The sequence below is a fragment of the Myotis daubentonii genome, chromosome X, assembly GCF_963259705.1.
Source record: "Myotis daubentonii chromosome X, mMyoDau2.1, whole genome shotgun sequence".
Classification (NCBI taxonomy): Eukaryota; Metazoa; Chordata; class Mammalia; order Chiroptera; family Vespertilionidae; genus Myotis; species Myotis daubentonii.
Window position 1 is genome coordinate 34,831,015 of NC_081861.1, and position 13,100 is coordinate 34,844,114.

A 13,100-nucleotide genomic window follows, 5' to 3' on the forward strand; every position below is an offset into this window, starting at 1 on the left:
GGATCAAATAATACATTCAAAACCAAGACACCTAGTTAAATGGACAGAGATGCTACAATTAAAATGGAAGTGAAGTTTAAAAACAAATTGGGTGTGCTATACCAGAGACCTCAAAAATGCTTGCTGATGAATTTTGGGAAACACTTTGCGTGAAGAGAAGAGATAAAGATAGTAGGAAAAATTGCAAAGACAATGGGTTCCCTTTGAAAAGCATACTGGCAGACAAGCATTTGGTTTTGTGAAAGAGGCAATCTTTTTACATAAAAAGAAACTATTATGAGGTATATAAAAAAGCTTCCAAATAATACCAGAATATTTACTCATGATTGCACTAAAGCTCAATATTTCAGAAGTGTAAGGAATTTTCATGGTACAATTTAGTATTTGATTTATGATGTGTAATGTTCCAAGAATAATTTCAACTTGTTGAACAAAGACCCCTTAACACCAAGTCAGAAACTATACTTTTTCTCCTGCTTAGGTCACTTACTTTCAATGTCTAGGATAGAGCTTTAAAAATGTTTAAGGGGATGGTGCCAGGTGAGTTAGGAAGGGCAGTCGAAGACAGAGGGATGGGGGAAAAGAGAAAGAAAAACACGTAAGTTTAAAGGGCAATGGGGCTTCAAAAATGAACACCAGAAACAAAAAGCTAAAAATGGAAGAAGTAAAAAGCTTTTCAATAAATCTGTGACAAAGCAAAGCACAAAAGTCTTTGTACTTATTAAGATTTACACTGATCCTCTCACCAAGGTACTCTTGATAATGCAGCTCCCTTCCAGCTGTCTTCCTGCTTGGCTCTTCCCCAATCTGGCATGATTACATAAGACTCACACTCATAAATTTCTTCTGAGAAGGTGCCAAACCTGACCACCAATCACGGTATCAATGCATCACATCTCTCTGTAGATTCCATGCTAGCTCCACAACAGCACTGTCCCACAGCTTCAGGTCAGCAGAAGGTTCAGGCAATAAAGGCCAAACTGGCACAGGAAGGTAAATATCCACAAGTACGTTTTTATACTCATTTCCAAACTGCATTCAGTGGAAAAATACAGCAAAGGCTGCTTCTAGGAACTCTATCTATGGGCCTCTGCCAGAGAAGCAGGCAGCCCTGCCGGCACCCTGGCCTTCAAGCACACTTGCTGTCCGGATGCGCCTACACTCACAAGGATGCGTGGCTATGGCAGTGACAGTGAGGCGATTCACCTCTCATACAGCTCATTAGAAAGGTCATCTTGTGTTTCCAATATGAAATATTTCATACAGTAGTTTCTAATCCCAAGACTTCTTGGATTCAGTATTCACACACTTTTAAGTGTGACTTTACTTGGAACAAAATATAGTTCAGACTACATAAGACATCAATCACCTCAAAATTATGTGGATACCACCACTATTTTCAACTTTTACTGTGGAGAATAGAAAAAAAATCTCATCCTAAAAGTTCTGAACCAACTGGTCTCTAAGAAAAATGTGAATACCAGTAGGTCCCTGCCTGTAAACCTGGTTATTTTGGTAGAAAGGAATATTAAACAGCAACGCAAGTTTTCAAGCAACTTCTAGGGCAACCATTTCTTCCAAGTAGATTGAATGATAAACAGAGGGTGTCCCACAGCCATTCTCAGCTCCACTGCCTGCAACCTGCTGCTACCCGGCTGCTCCTGGCAGACATAGATGGTTAAGCGTGGCCTAACCGACCTTGACTTCAGTGAATTATAGAGCTGAATTCCATCCGCTGTACCACAAATTTGGACTAAATCTTCTTTTGTCAGTTTTAATAAGTCAGCAACTGAAAAATTGGAAAACAGTCTTGTGTAGGAAGAGAATCTGTTTTTGAGCAGCCACTGCTGTTTCCTGGGTCGTGTCTGAAGGCTGAAGTTGTTCACTAGAAGTCTGTGAAACTCCATCTCCCTGATGATTTGGGGAAGAATTACTGTCGGGGACACTGCAAGTGCTCCTCTGTGGGGAGGTAAAGGGGGCATTGTAGAGGGGCTACTGTTCACATAGCCTGGGGGTATCTAGCACATAGCATGTGGGAGTATCTGGCCATGGATATGATACTTTTCCTTTTCGTGAGGAGTTCTCTTCTCCATCTACTCTCAGTCATTTTTTTGTTTCAAGTCTGCACTCTTTTAGGCTTAAAAACTTTGATTTGGCAGCTAGCTGAGTGTAGATGATTTATGTGTTCTCCATTTTCATTCTGCTTAAAGCTGTCTACCTGGATGCTAAAAGACACTCCCTTTTCACCTCCCTGCTTCCGTGCAGTAAATTCTGTGCTGATGCAGTGCACCTGAATGAAAGCAGATGTGTGTTTCACAGGGTCCCACAGAAATTCAACTGCATTTAACTGGCTTGGATTTGTCCTTGCGTCAATTATTCCCACAGACACTGGAATTTCGAAATCAAGAAGTCTTTCTCCTGGGCAATTCCACTTTTAACTTTCAAGTTGTTGATGCTCTGTATACTGTCTATCATGGAATATAACCGTTAAGATACTCTTTACCAAATTTCCAATGATCTCAGGCATATCTCCCATTTCTGATTTTCCAGCATCCGTATTTCATAAGACTGACCTTGGTTCAGGTAAGTTAGCATTTCATCATGCAGTTTTACTACTGGAGACACTGCAGCACACACATCACATACTGAAAAGGAAGAGGGGGGATAGGTTCACCTTCCATAGCAAGGCTGGAATCTTCCCGCTTGAAGATGGGCAAGCCAAGACATGACTCATGCTGTAGGTGCTAGTGTCTAGCTCCTGCCCAATGCCAGAGAGGTTGGCACTGAAGTTGTGCACCAACCTGGACTTGATCACCTTGTCCATCTTGAGTATCCAGGCCATCTTCCAGCCTCGCTAATGCTAGGCATAAAGAGGCCAGTATCTGTGGGAGCGTCCTGGGGGCGGGGAAGGGGGGGTTCAGGCGAAGACTTCAGCATGGACAGAGCAAGGCAAGGAACTCCAGAGGGAGTGGCAGGGCCAGGGGCAGCACCTCCATCCCCGGCGCCAGCCCCACACCTCATGCCTCTGCCTCATACCACCCACCCTCTGTGTTCTAGTGCTGCAGCCTCTGACAATCACCCCACCAAATCCAAGGCTGCATCTTTCCCAGGATTGCATGGGGGTGGGAGTTCATCCTGCTGTGACAACCCTACACAGACATAAGTAACTTCTATAAGCAGGAAAAAAATAATTGTTCCCTTATAATTTTTTTAAAGTGAACATCTAAGACAGAAACTCAGATTCTAGAAAATGTTAATAGTCCCTGAGGAAAAAAAGGAGTGGATAAAGGAGCCTGCAGAGATGAGCCTTCGACCAATCCCAGGCTTGGACCACCTGCCCAGGCTCTACCAGCTGGTTAACCCCGCCTACACTGCTTTTCCAGCACAAAGGCAATGTCCAAAATTTATAAAGAACTCAGACAACTCAACACCAAAAACAACAATCCACTTAAAAACTGGGCAGAGGACATATATATCCATATGTTCATTGCAGCATTTACAGTAGCCAAGATATGGAAGCAACCCAAGTGTACATCAATAGATGAATGGATAAAGAAGGGGGTGCATATAATGCAATGGATAGAACTCAGCCATAAAAAAGAATGAAATCTTGCCATCTGCAACAACATGGATCAGCCTAGTGGTCGGCAAACTGCGGCTCGCGAGCCACATGCGGCTGTTTGGCCCCTTGAGTGTGGCTCTTCCACAAAATACCACGTGCAGGCGCACATGTACAGTGCAATTGAAACTTCCTGGCCCATACGCAGAAGTCGGTATTTTGTGGAAGAGCCACACTCAAGGGACCAAAGAGCCGCATGTGGCTCGCGAGCCGCAGTTTGCCGACCACTGGCCTAGACAATATTGTCCTGAGTGAAATAAGTCAGATAGAGAAAGGCAAATGCCATATGATTTCACTTCTATCTAAAAAACAAAATAAATGAGCAAGCAGAAACAGACTCATAGATACAAAGAACAAACTGATGGCTGTCAGAGGGGAGGGGGTTGAGAGGCTGGGTGAAAAAGTGAAGAGATTGAGAAGTACAGATTGGTAGTTACAAAATAGCCATAGGGATGTAAAGTATAGCATAGGGAATATAGTCAATAATACTATAATAACTATGTATGCTACCAGGTGGGTATTGGAAATATCAGGGAGAACACTTTGTAAAGTATATGATTGTCTAACCAATATGCCATACACCTGAAACTAATACAAGTAATATTGAATATAAACTGTAATTGAAAAAAATAAAAATTTAAAAAAAGTACTAATTGGTAGTTACAGAATAGTAATGGGTATATAAAGTAAGCAAAGGGAATATAATCAATATTGTAACAACTATGTATGGTGTCAGATGGGTACTAGATTCATCAGAACGATCACTATATGTTATATAAATGTCAAATCATTGCATTGTGCACCTGAAACTAATATAATATTGTACATCAAATATAATTAAAAAATAAAAAATAAATTTTTAACATATTTTACTGATTTTTTAGAGAGAGAGGAAGGGAAAGGGAGAGATTGAAACATCTGTGAGAGAGAAACACCATCAATTGGTTGCCTCCTGCCCGCCCCCCCCCCTCCGCCCAAGGGGATCAAGCCCACAACCCAGGCATATGCCTGCTGGAGGCTAACTCCAGCAGGTCATAATAAATACAAGAAGTCCTCAAAAGGTTGAATGGACTCTTTCATCAGGACTGAAAATCTGCACATTCTTACCTGCTGCTGGAACAGCCAAAGGCAATTCCCTTAACCTGATGATCTTTTATTGTTTACTGGACCTTACCTTTGATATGTATATCTGCTTTGCTAAAGGGCAAAATCTACACTAATAAAAGAGAAAAATGGTAATTGGCGTACGACGATACCCTTTTCATTGGCTAATCAGGGCTATATGCAAATTAACTGCCAACTAAGATTGGCAGTTAACTGCCAACAAGATGGCGGTTAATTTGCATATGTAGGCACAATGCAGGGAGGCAAAAGGGAAAGCAGAAAGAAGCCCCCTGCCACTGACAGTGATCGGAAACCCAGGGGGGAGCTAAGAGCTGGGGGGCAGGGCAAAGGCGGCCCTGGGGCTGCCTTTGCCCTGCCCCCCAGCCATGATCGGAGAATCAGGCGCCTTTGCCGCCCTGGCCAGTGATAGCAGGAAGTAGGGGTGGATCCAGCGATGGGAGCTGGACACGGTCGAAGCTGGCAGTCCCGGGAGCTAGGGGTCCCTTGCCTGGGCCTAAAGCGGAGCCCACGATCGCGGGGCCACTGCAGCTGCGGGTCCCCGCTGCCCGAGCCAGACGCCTCAGCCAGAGGCGTTAGGCCTGGGCAGGGGCGGAGCCTGCAACCGCGGGGAGCTGGGGGTCCCCTGCCCAGGCCTGACACCTCTGCCGGAGGCCTCAGGCCTGGTCAAGGGGCCGATCCGGTGATTGGTGATCGGAGGGTGATGAGGGTCAACTCCTCTGGCCGAGGCATCAGGCCTGGGCGGGAGGCTGAGCCGGGGATTGGGGGGATATGATGGTCCCCTTGCCCAGGCCTGAAGCCTGGATCAGAGGCGTCAGGCTTGGGCGGGGGGTGGAGCAAGCGATCAGAGGGAGATGGGGGTCCCCTGCCCAGGTATGATTCCTGGGCCAGAGGCCTCAGGCCTGGGCGGGGGCCAGAGCCAGTGATCGGGGGGAGGTGGGGGTCCCCTGTCCAAGCCTGACACCTCTGGCGGAGGCGTCAGGCCTGGGCAAGGGGCCGATCAGGTGATCAGAGGGTGATGGGGGTCTACGCCTCTGGCTGAGGCATCAGGCCTGGGCAAGGGGCAGAGCCAGCAATCGAAGGGGTCTGGGGGTCCCCAGCCCAGGCCTGATGCCTGGGCCAGAGGCATCAGGCCTGGGCTGGGGGCAGAACCAGTGATGGGGGGAAATGAGGGTCCCCTGCCCAGGCCTGACACCTCTGTCAGAGGCGTCAGGCCTGGGCAAGGGGCTGATCCTGCGATTGGAGGGTGATGGGGGTCAACGCCTGAGGGCTCCCAGTATGTGAGAGGGGGCAGGCTGGGCTGAGGGACACTCCCCCCCACGCACACCCAGTGCACGAATTTCGTGCACCGGGCCCCTAGTGTGTTAATAAAAAGCCATGGGTCTGGGAGATTTGGAGAGTTTAGTCACTAGAGTTAAGCCTCTCTTGGCTCCCCCAAAATGCCTTCCAAATTTATATTTCTTATCTAGTTTATCCATTTATACACAGCCCCCTCTCCAGATTCCTAAACCCTAGCTGCAGAAAGACCCTAGCATGTGCCCTGAACAGGCATTGAACCGGTCGGTGGCCTCTTGGTTCCTGGCTCAATGCTCAACCACTGAGCTAAACTGGCTGGGCTAAAAAAAAATTTTTTTAAACAGGAAAAAAAGCCAAAACCGGTTTGGCTCAGTGGATGGAGCGTCAGCCTGCGGACTGAAAGGTCCCAGGTTCGACTCCGGTCAAGGGCATGTACCTGGGTTGCGGGCACATCCCCAGGGGGAGATGTGCAGGAGGCGGCTGATCGATGTTTCTCTCTCATCGATGTTTCTAACTCTCTATCTCTCTCCCTTCCTCTCTGTAAAAAATCAATAAAATATATTTAAAAAAATAAATAAATAAACAGGAAAAAAAAAACTCTCCTAGTCTTTGCAAATTCGATCTGTATTGGACACTCCCTCAATACTTAGCCACTCTCTTAATAATACTACCTTAGCTTTCACTTCTGAATTGGGCTGAGCCTAAAGATCAGCCACAGGTGAAAACTTAAAGCCTTCACAGGTTTTCTATGACCATAAACATGACTTTTCAGATTCCCTATTATTTGTGGGAGCTTTTCAATTATTTTATTCTTCAAATTAACTCACTCCCCAGATTTTCCAATCAGGCTTTCAATATGTCTATTGTTTCCTCAAATTGTAATATTTTGCTCCAGGCACCAGGAGATTGTTCACTTGCCTTACAGTGTTTGTTTGTTTGTTTGTTTTGACAAACACCCTGTGTTTAGGACTTTTCTGCACTGAGAGAGTTCTGAGTTAGGAAAACAAACAAACCCTTGTGTCAGGCCTTTAAGGAACCTTCAGTTAGGTCAAAGCAGACACATACAAGTTCTTAGGAATAAGCTCTACTCTGCTCCCTCTGAAAATAGGAGCCTACACCAAGAATGTGAGTGCTGTCTTTAAAGCAACTGCTATGCTAGAGAGGGGAATGTTGAAAGGCTAATTAAAACACAACAGAGCTCTACATCCATGTTTAAGTCACCTTTTTCTTTATTCAGTTATTGCCTGATTCCTGTAAATATTTGCTTATTTATGAATTCCAAGAAAAGTTGATTTTGACAGTTTGCACTCATTTTTTCATTGTTTAAGACTAGAGGCCTGGTGCATGAACTCATGCATCATTGGGGTCCCTTCATCCTGGCCTGCGGGATCGGACCAAAACCAGCTCTCCGACATCCCTCGAGGGGTCCCAGATTGTGAGAGGGCGCAGACAAGGCTGAGGGACCCCACTGGTGCACAGTCGGGGTTGGGTAGGGACCGTGGGAGGACTCCAGGGCATGTCTGGCCCAACTCACTCAGTCCCGATTGGCTGGACCCCAACAGCAACCTAACCTACCAGTTGGAGCGTCTGCACCCTGGTGGTCAGTGCACATCATAGCAACTGGTCAACCAGTAGACTGTCTGCCCCCTGGTGGTCAGTGCACGTCATAGTAAGCAGTTGAGTGACTTTAGCATATCATTAGCATATTACGCTTTGATTGGTTGAACAGCCAACCAGATGACTGGACACTTAGCATATTAGGCTCTTATTATATAGGCTATTGGCCCTTGGAGTTCTGCCGGGGTTCTTGTTCTGGCATGAAGAAGGGTTCAGCAACCTGGAAAAGGGGCTGGTGTAACTTAAGTAAGACTCTAGAGACGAAGCATAATTTTGAAAGGCATTTGGGGTCAGAGGAGCCTAGGTAAAGAAACTAAGGTCTCCTCGTCTCAGGACCCCATGCTTTTTATTAACACAAATTGTCCTGAGGCGAGGTAGAGATATACACATCAAAGGGTCTGGTTTCGTATACAGAGTCCATTGTCAGATTGGAAGAATCACCTACTTCTGTTCAGGTGTTTGGCCAGGAGGAGGCAATAACATGTAGATTAAGATGCCCTGAGCTGTCTGGCAGCAAAAAATCATCCCTTTTCAGGTTTGGGGAAATGCCCTCAGCCATTCATTCCCAACAGGTGACAACATATGTGACTGAGCCCTTGTTGAGTCACCAAGTTCCATCAACCTTTTGATGAAACTCTTGCAATTATGACATGCTGGAATTGGCTTCCGGCAGAGTTCCCTTATCCACAATTTTCATTCTTGGATCATTTTATGAAAGTAGCAGACGGATATGGTCAGGAAGGAAAGTAGATGCAAGTATCAAAAGTGATATAACTCACTTTTGCTTGTGTACTATTTTAACAATTATGAAGCATTCCCACCATGGTGACTATATAAAGAAGTATGACAGATGTGATTTTCATGATAGTTCATATTGTTAAAGGCCAAGTCATCTTCTGTTTTTGTGAAATTAGTAATGAAGGGATAAGAGGAAACTGTGTTTTTGCCAGAGAATCTATATGTAGAAGATATCAGAAGCCTAATCAGATTTGGAAGAGAATTTAGAGATAAGCAAGTAATGTTGCAATTTGGGGGTTTCTGCAACCAAGTTCTAAGATTTGAGAAGAAAAAAGAGGAAGCAAAATTGAGAATGGGGTAAAGTCAAATTGTGATACAGACCTACAAAATTTTACCATAAGTAGAATTTCTAGTCTACATTAGGAACATGTTAATATATTTGGCACTGTTCCATATGCAGATAGCACTTTGAAGAGAGGTGTATAATATAAAGTTTAAATTGATTCCTAGATAGCAAGAGAGATATACATTATTACGAAAATCTCTAAGCCCTTCACTGGTGCTTCTTAAGAAAGCAGATTTTAAGTCAACTTATATTTCAAAGAAAAATAAAGAAGCCTGAAAATGGAAGCAAGCTCTGCAGAGAAGTTGTGCTAAGATGAGAGATCCTATATAATAAGAGAGAAACATGTAAATGACCATCCCTTTGCTACGCTCACCAGCCAATCAGGAGTGAATATGCAAATTAACCCAACAAAGATGGCGGGTTAGTTTGCATACACAGGCGCCGGGCAGAGAGCAGAGCGAGAGAGCCGGAAGCTTGGGGCGATGTGGCTTCCTCAGTCGCCCCCCCAAGCCGCTGGGTGGAGAGCAGAGCAGAAGAGCCAGAGGTTTGGGGGTACGTGGCAGAGTGGGAGGCCATGGGATGGAGACAGAGCAGGAAGGGAAAAAGTAGAGTGCGGGGAGCACCAGGAATGCTGGAAATCGTAGTTCTGGTGGCAGATGGATCTCCTAGACACTAGAGCAGTGGTTTTCAACCTTCTTAATGCCGTGACCCTTTAATACAGTTCCTGATGTTGTGGTGACCCCAACCATAAAATTATTTTTGTTGCTACTTCATAACTGTAATTTTGCTACTGTTATGAATCGTAATGTAAATATCTGATATGCAGGATATATTTTCAGTGTTCGCGACCCACAGGTTGAGAACCGCTCCACTAGAGAAAAGTGAGCCTGGAGCAAGTTACTGTTGCGGTGGGGGATGGAGAGAAAGCAAAGGTGAGAGACATAAGTAAAATCAGAGTGTCTAGGAAAAATTAAAGGGAAGATATCCTAAAACTTCCAGGAAATCTCCACCAATGAAGCAAAAAAAAAAAAAAAAAAGGCCGCTATTATTCTGTGAGCAACAAACCAGACTGGGTTGGGGTCTCAGACAATTCGCTCATATGATTGCAAAGCCAGACAGAAACTCCCGGATTGGAGAGGGCTCCCTTGAGGGCTCCCAGATTGGAGAGGGTGCAGGTCGGGCTGAGGGACCCACCCCCAGTGCACAAATCTTTGTGCACCGGGCCCCTAGTATCTATATATTATTTAACAACAATTTTTGCTTGACTGTTTTTTCCCAAAGATGATCTGAGGACAGAATAGATCAGTGATGGCGAACCTATGACACGCGTGTCAGAGGTGACACATGTGTCAGAGGTGACACGCGAACTCATTTTTTTGGTTGATTTTTCTTTGTTAAATGGCATTTAAATATATAAAATAAATATCAAAAATATAAATCTGTTTTACTATGGTTGCAAATATCAAAAAATGTCTATATGTGACATGGCACCAGAGTTAAGTTAGGGTTTTTCAAAATGCTGACACGCAGAGCTCAAAATTGCCATCACTGGAATAGATGCAGTCTTCTCACTGAAAATTTATTTAGGTATACCACATCAGAAGCCTATAGAGCAGTGGTTCTCAACCTGTGGGTCGAGACCCCTTTGGGGGTCGAATGACCCTTTCACAGGAGTCGCGTAAGACCATCAGAAAACACATATATAATTACATATTGTTTTTATGATTAATCACTATGCTTTAATTATGCTCAATTTGTAACAATGAAAATACATCCTGCATATCAGATATTTACATTACGATTCATAACAGTAGCAAAGTTACAGTTATGAAGTAGCAACAAAAATAATTTTATGGTTGGGGGTCACCACAACATGAGGAACTGTATTAAAGGGTCACGGCATTAGGAAGGTTGAGAACCACTGCTATAGAGCATCTTCCTTTTATGGTTTTAATATATTACCCTTTTCAACCATAGAACAACTAATATACATCAATGTACCCCACTATTTGTCATAAAATGGCATTAAGGACATATAATCCAGACTGAATCCCTAAAAAACACAGTTATTCTAATTTTAAAGACCATGCCAAATAAGATTCTAAAAGACAACATATCTCATATTTTCCAGAAATATGAAATTGCTGATCAAGAAGTTAAAAGGATATCATACAAAACTAATGCCTCTCCTTCCTGAATTGTTATGAAAGGGTACAGAAATATTAGATACATTAAGCACCCATCAATATTAGTTAATGGTGATATTGTGTTAAGTTATCCATGAGCTCTGATTTCAAAATTAGTAATTTGTCTTCTCCTTTTAAATCTTTTATTTTTTCCTGCTATCCAGTATTACAATAGAACACTTATGCATTCTTTGTCATTAAAAAAGTGTTTACTCCTAGAAAAACCCGAAGAATAAGTAAATGTCTCCTTTCTAAAACAAAATGCATCTGCAAGATTTTAAGGATAAAGTAATTAATTTGTGTCTCTTATTTCTTTGTAGCTGTAAGGAAAATGCCAAGATTCTTAGAACATTGGCTCATTTGTATGTAAGAGTGAAATTGCCAATTAAATTGATACAGCCCTTAACAGACCCTTTTTCTCCATTTTCAGCTCTTTGCCAAATACCTTTATGATCTCATAGCAATACTGTAAAGGTTTAATACAACTGAGAAGATGGGGACAATTTAAATTTTTGGTCTGAATGAACAAGCTACTATGGTCTATCAAATTTAAATTTTAAAAGTCCTCAGCCAAAGAGTCATTACTTGTGTGATACCTTATACATATCTACACCAATATGAAGGATTCTATCGAACACAGTTGAGGAAAATCCAGGCAATACTAAGTACTATAGTCTAACAGGAACTCAGAAGCAGCAAAACTTCCCAAGTCAATAAACAAAACCATTCTCATATTTAGGAGCATGATGTGATCAGTAACATAAATGGGTACAAAAAATTCCTGGTTCATGTACGAGAAATATATCTGTTCCTTAAGGGTTATTCAATAATACAAGAAGATATTATACACTGTCCCTTGGAGCTCCATAAAATCCTCCTCTTTCAAGAAAACATTTTCCTTATTTTAATTTTAGAAATGTCTATTTTGAATCCAAAGAAAGGGGAAAGATTCATTCAGTCATTCAGTCAGTCATTCAAGAATTAGTTTTAATGCAACTGGTATCATAGAAAACAGACAAGTAATTATTTAATAAATAAAAAGTTGGTAGATGGTATGGAGAAGGATAAAGCAAAGAAATAGGAAGTGATGCGGTACAATAGGTAGAGGTTGACTCACAGGCCAAGGGCCTCATGGGGAATACAGTCAACATTAAGATGATCAAGGATTCTAGGAATCCTGGACTTCTTTCAGGAATTGATGTGAACAGAGCAAAGGATATCATAGAATTCATCCAGATAGTCTTAGAACACAAAATGAAGGGGGAAGTTGGGACATTGAGGGGTACAGAAGCGTGGTAAATCAGTCAAAGTTCTGGACCCTCCCCTCATCCTGCCAAAGATTTCTGAGAAAGAAGGTAATCTTTTTCTGAGCTAAAGGAGCTCTGGGATACCCTTTTGACTTTCTGAATGAGTTGTGGAGGGCCGCACGTGTTAAAATAACACATGTTAACATCATAGAAATAGCCAACAACCTATTAAATGAAAACTAAAGGAAACATTTTTACAACTGTAAATAAAACCTCATGTGCATACCATTTGAGAGATTGCAAAGGTTTGTGGCACATTAACAGATTATTGGCAAAGTCTTTTTTTTTTTTTCCTTGAGAAACTGTGCAAGTATATGTGGCTAGAAATTGCTGATGGAATTTACTACAGGTCTTACAGATAATTCATTGGAAAAAACAACATAAAGTCATGTTTAGTTCATATTTATTTTTGAGTTTCTACAATATTTTACTGTCCGCCATCATAAAAGTAACCTGGAGCACTGACAAGACTTTATTGTAGCATTCTTCAGTAACTTTTATATACTGTTTCCTTTCATAATTTGAGATGCAATAATGATTTTTGTTATAAATTTCTTTTTAAATATTCTTACTGATGGATGATGCATTTATTTAAGCGTCAGTGGACAAATAAAGTTATCCACGGGTGACTAACAACCTTGAATAAATATCACTTCACTCAGTTGCTATCCATAGTACCTAAGAAATGCAATTACATGCTGGGACCTATTATCCCAATTAATGGACTGTTTTATATTCACTGTGCATTATACTTGAAACACTTTAGAGGACTGGCCTTCACTTAGCTATAGGCAAAGTAAAATTTATAACAAATAACCAAGAAAAGGCTTTCATTTACTTAACAAGATATGTAGCGTGTAATTATACTT

The 13,100-nt window shown here is 42.5% G+C and overlaps 1 pseudogene; it reads right to left on the minus strand.

Annotated features, from left to right (window-relative positions):
- Nucleotides 1-1,350: 1,350 nt before the first annotated feature.
- On the minus strand, nucleotides 1,351-2,842 carry LOC132223776 (upstream-binding protein 1-like; annotated as a pseudogene).
- Nucleotides 2,843-13,100: the final 10,258 nt, after the last annotated feature.